This window comes from Ranitomeya imitator, chromosome 3, assembly GCF_032444005.1.
Source record: "Ranitomeya imitator isolate aRanImi1 chromosome 3, aRanImi1.pri, whole genome shotgun sequence".
Classification (NCBI taxonomy): domain Eukaryota; kingdom Metazoa; phylum Chordata; class Amphibia; order Anura; family Dendrobatidae; genus Ranitomeya; species Ranitomeya imitator.
Window position 1 is genome coordinate 724,052,580 of NC_091284.1, and position 5,673 is coordinate 724,058,252.

The window sequence follows — 5,673 nt, forward strand, 5'->3', positions numbered from 1 at the left end:
CACATTTTTTTTTGTGAAAAATCTACTTCAGTTCATTGAGGAGGCCAGGGCTTAAGCATCCATGCAATAGATATCAAACAGCAAGTATACTGTATATACTGTATATATAGAGAGAGAGACATTGATTGCAAATAAGATTTCATTTTTTGACCACCCCAAAAAGCAAATTTCCCTAAAAAAATTAATTCAAGGCCATGTTACAAACATGAGTACATAAGCGTCTTCTGATTGATTAGAAGGGTTGAAGAAAATCAATATGCAAGTTTACTGCAATTAGCTAAAGAAGTAGAAAGCTAAACTGAGTGAGTGTTTGTTGTGACACAATATGGCATAAACTCCAGAGGAATGGCATGCATTGGGGTCACCCATAAAGGAAGCCTGAAGCCAAAGCACAAAAAAGTCCACCTACAATTTGCCAGGGCCCATGCTGAAAAAATTGAAGACCCTAGATAAACCAAGATAAATGTTTTTTGGAACTGATGGCTTCAAAACTGTATGGTGTCAGATTATAGAGAGGATGATTACAAAGACAAATGCCAAATGCCTACAGTGAGACATGGTGGTGGCAGTGTCCTTGTGTGGGATTGCATGAGAGCTGCTGGTGTCGTGGGATACATTTCATTGATGGTATGAATTCACAGATGCACTCCTTTATATTGAAAGAGAGGATGCTCCCATCACTTCGAGGCTTTGGTAGATGTGCACTTTTACAACATGACAATGATCTAAAACACAAATATAAGTCCACTGTAGCATTTCTGAAAACATACAGGGTGAAAGTGATTCAGTGGCCAAGTATGTCTCCTAATCTGAACCCAATTGGGAATTCTGAAGAGACAAGTTGAGCATCACTCTCCATCCAGCATCCAGGCTCTAAAAGAGGTAATTCTTAACCTTCATCAGGCTGCATAATGTTACAACGTTAACAGGCTGCAGAGGTACAATTGTACCTTCATATATATTTTATTGAAATTTGGCCAATATATTCTGGACCAAAACTGCAGAGATGTCACGAAATTTCAGCCCTCTACGGCTTTTCGAAAAAAAAAGTTATTGTAATTTTAAAACGGAATAGTTACAATTGTACCTACTTAGCCGGACGAAGGTTAAAGAATGGAAAAATGTTGCCAACTTGTTCATTCCATGCCTAGAAGACTTGTTGCTGTCCTTAAAAATCATGAAGGTCATACAAAATGCTAGATGTAGTAGTTGTCGCATCGATTTATTTGAGTAAAACTGAAGATTTTGAAATTAAAGTTATATTATTAACCTTTCATGTTATTGGTTAAAAAATGTTCTATTAAACTCAGGCATGTCAACATTTTATTTTGGAAATTGTTCCTATGTTCAGTGAGATATTAAATCTTACTTTTCAACAGAGGGTGTTCTCATTTATGCAGAGCACTGAGTACAGATAGACAAATTGAAGATGAAATGTTATCTAGAAGGCCTAAAGTTAAGGATGACACATTTCCTTTGTATTTTATTCCAATATATATACTGTATATATATATATATATATATATATATATATATATATATATATATATATATATATATAATATATTGTCATATGTCACATTTTAAAAATTACAAAAAGGAAAATGGGTCAATGCAAAAGTTTGGGCACCCTTGGAGTTTTGTGTGCTCAGATGACTTTGACCAAGGTTTCAGACCATAATTAGCTTGTTAGGGTTATGGCTTGTTCACTGTCATCATTAGGAAAGGCCAGGTGATGCAAAAATCCCAGCTTTATAAAAATCCAGCCTCCTTTAACCTTGTGCCAAAAAGCAATATGCATTGGTTCTTCTAAGCAACTGCCTAGCAATCTGAAAATGAAAATGGTGGAGGCCCACAAAGCAGGAGAAGGCTAGCAAAGTATTTTCAAGTTGCCCTTTCCTCAGTTCCAAATGTAAATAAGAAATTGCAGTTAACAGAAACAGTGAATGTCAAGATAAGGTCAGGAAGACCAAGCAAAATTTCAGTAAGATTGCTTGACTTCAGAAAGATTTAGCAGACTCTGGATTTGTGGTACATTGTACTACTGTTCAGAGACACCCACACAAATATGGCCGTCATGAAAGTGAATCAGAAAAAACCTCTACTTCATCCTCACCATAAAATTCAGCATCAGAAGTATGCAAAAGAACATTTAAACAAGCCTGATGCATTTTGGAAACAAGTCTTGTGGACCGATGAGGTTAAAATAGAACTCTTTGACCACAAGGTATGCGTGGAGAAAAAAAGGGCACAGAATTTCTGGAAAAGACCATCTCATCAACCATTAGGCATAGAGGTGAATCAGTCATGCTTTGGAGTTGTGTTGTAGCCAACAGCAGTCTGAACATTTCACAGGTAGAGTGAAGAATGGATTAAATCAAATATTAAACAAATTCTTGATCAAACTTAACATCATCTGCAACAAAGCTGAAGATGAAAAGAGGATGGCTTATACAAATGGATAATGATCTTAAGCTCTTAAAGGGAACCTGTCACCCCCAAAATGGAAGTTGAGCTAAGCCCACCGGCGTCAGGGGCTTATCTACAGCATTCTGTAAGCCCCCGATGTATCCTGAAAGATGAGAAAAAGAGGTTAGATTATACTCACCCACCGCTGCGGTGGGTGTCGCGGCCTGATCCGGGGCCTCCCATCTTCTTACGATCAAGTCCTCTTCTTGTCTTCATGCAGCAGCTACGGTGCAGGCATACTTTGTCTGCCCTGTTGAGGGCAGAGCAAAGTACTGAAGTGCGCAGGTGCCGGAAAAGGTCAGAGAGGCCCAGCACCTGTGCACTGCAGTATTTTGCTCTGCCGTCAACAGAGCAGACAAAATACGCCTGCACCAGAGCCGCAGCGTGAAGACCAGAAGAGGACGTCATCCTATGAAGATGGGAGGCCCCGGACCGGACCGCGACACCCATCGGACCGGACCACAGCGGGGAACACCCCTGGGTGAGTATAATATAACCTCTTTTTCTCATCTTTCAGGATACATCGGGGCTTATCTACAGCATTACAGAATGCTGTAGATAAGCCCCTGATGCCGGTGGGCTTAGCTAACCTTCCATTTTGGGGGTGACAGGTTCCCTTTAACAACCGCCGATACGCCTGTTAACGGCGGCAGTTAAGGGTACTGACACTGGAGAACATGATTCGGGTTGGTTTTAACTGTCCCCAGTCTTGTGATCGCTGTTATTTGATGAATAACGGTTGCAAAAAAAAGTCAGATTTCCCATTCATTTCTCTCTCCTCTGATATGATCTATCATACCAGAGGAGAGAGAAATGGGATCGCCCGAGCCACCCCCAGTACCTTTGCCTTCCCCGGACCATCCAGCTCCATCCCTCGTCCCTCTACATCATCTTCCCAGAAGAAAATGGGCACATGCGCAGTGTGCCCGCCGAGATCTGCCAGCCAGCACCCAGCAACAATAGAAGATTTTTCCTATTGGTTCATTTTGATCACTGCAATAGACCCTATCACAGTGATCAAAATAAAAAAAATAATAAATCAACCCCCCCTTTATCATCCCCTTATTTAAATAAAAATAATAAAATGTAAAAAAAATCTTTTTTTTTTCCATTTTTCCATTAGGGTTAGGGTTGAGGATAGGCTTAGAGCTAGGGTTGTGTTCAAAAAGTCAAACAGTTCTCTCTCCCTTCTGAGCCGTGCCATGTGCCTAAACAGTGGCTTTCCCCCATGTATGGGGTATCGGCATACTCTGGAGAGATTACACAACAAATTTTGTAGTCTATTTTCTCCTTGTACCCTTGTCAAAATAAAAAAGTTTTAGGCTAAAGTAAATTTTTTGTGAAGAAAGTTAAATGTTCATTTTTTCTATCCACATTCCTTTAGTTCTCGTGAAGCACCTGAAGGGTTAATAAACTTCTTGAATGTGGTTTTGAGCACCTTGAGGGGTGCAGTTTTTATAATGGTGTAAATTTGTGGTATCTTCTTGCATATTGACCCCCTAAACTCACTTCAAACGTGATGTGGTCCCTAAAAAACGGTTTTGTAAATGTTGTTGGAAAAATTAGAAATCACGGATAAACTTTAAACCCATATAACATCCTAACAAAAAAAAATTATGTTTCCAAAATTGTGCTGATGTAAAGTAGACATATGTGAGAAATGTTATTTATTAACTATTGTGTGTAACATAACTCTCGGATTTAAGGGCACAAAAATTAAAAGTTTGAAAATTGCAAAATTTTCAAAATTGTTGCCAAATTTCCATTTTTTTCATAAATAAACACAAGTCATATAGAAGAAATTTTACCAATAGCATGAAGTACAATATGTCACGAAAAAAACAGTATGAGATTCAGTGGGATACGTTGAAGCGTTCCAGAGCTATAACCTCATAAAGTGACAGTGGTCAGAATTGTAAAAATTGGCCCGGTCATTAAGGACAAAATTGGCTGTCACTAAGGCTACTTTCGCACATCAGGTTTTCGCCGTCAGGCTTTATCCGGCGGTGTGACGGATTGCCGGATCCGTAGAAAATAGTGAAAAACCTGATGCGATGGATCCGGTTTTCTGCCGGATCCGAATAGCTGTTCTGGCCAATTGGATCAGGTATGTTGCTGGAGAGAGAGAGAGAGACTAGAATGGAAAATTCTAAAAATCATGCATGCTCGGCTTCAAAACCAGAATCCATAGCCGGTTTCCTGCATTTGACGGATCCGTCGCCATAGGCTTCCATCATAGGAAATGCCGGACGGCGCCAGATCAGGCGCTGTCCGGTTTTTCGCCGGACACAAAAACGTTCCTCTGTCCATTTTATCCGGCCTCCGGACCGGCAATTTTTGCCAGATCCGGTGAAAAACGGATGAAACATAAGGCCATCCAGCGCAATCCGGCGCTAAAACAAGTCTATGGGAAAAAAACGGATCTAGTGGCATCATTCGCCGGATCCGTTTTTTTTCCAAATTCGCTGGATTGCTCCTGACGGCTAAAATCTGATGTGTGAAAGTAGCCTAAGGGGTTAAACACAAGTCAAAAACCACAACAGACTACCTCAAAAGGTGCAAGCTGAAGGTTTTACCATGGTCGTCACAGTCCCATGATCTGAAAATCATTGAAAATCTGTAGCTAGACCTCAAAATAGCAGTGCATGTAAAACGACCCAGAAATCCCACAGAACCGCAAGAATTTTCCAGGAAAGAATGGATGAAAATATTTCAAACAAGAACTGAAAGACTCTTGACTGGCTACAAAAAGCATTTACAAGCTGTGATACTTTCAAAAGGGGGTACTAATCATGCAGGGTGCCCAAACTTTTGCATCAGTCCATTTTCCTTTTTGTAATTTTAAAAAAGTAAAATATTACTTTTTTTGCCTAAAACACTTTAGGAAATGTGTTATCTTTAACTTTAGGCCTTTTAGATAAAAGTTCATCTTCACCTTACTTAACTGTTCACAATATCAGTAGTTTTAAGCAGGGATGCCCAAACCTTTACATGCCACTGTAATAGCAATTCAGCTACTTGTACATTTAACAGAGATTTTCAGAGGGGCAATTGGCAGTACAAGACGAGATGTACGAATGCCAGTTAATTAATTAATTACTAGGAAGCACTTGCTTGAGTGAAATTATAGATGTGTCTGTTATTTGCAGTTTGGCAGAGAATTACTGCAGAAGCCATGCCATGACAAACTAGTTAAGATAGGGA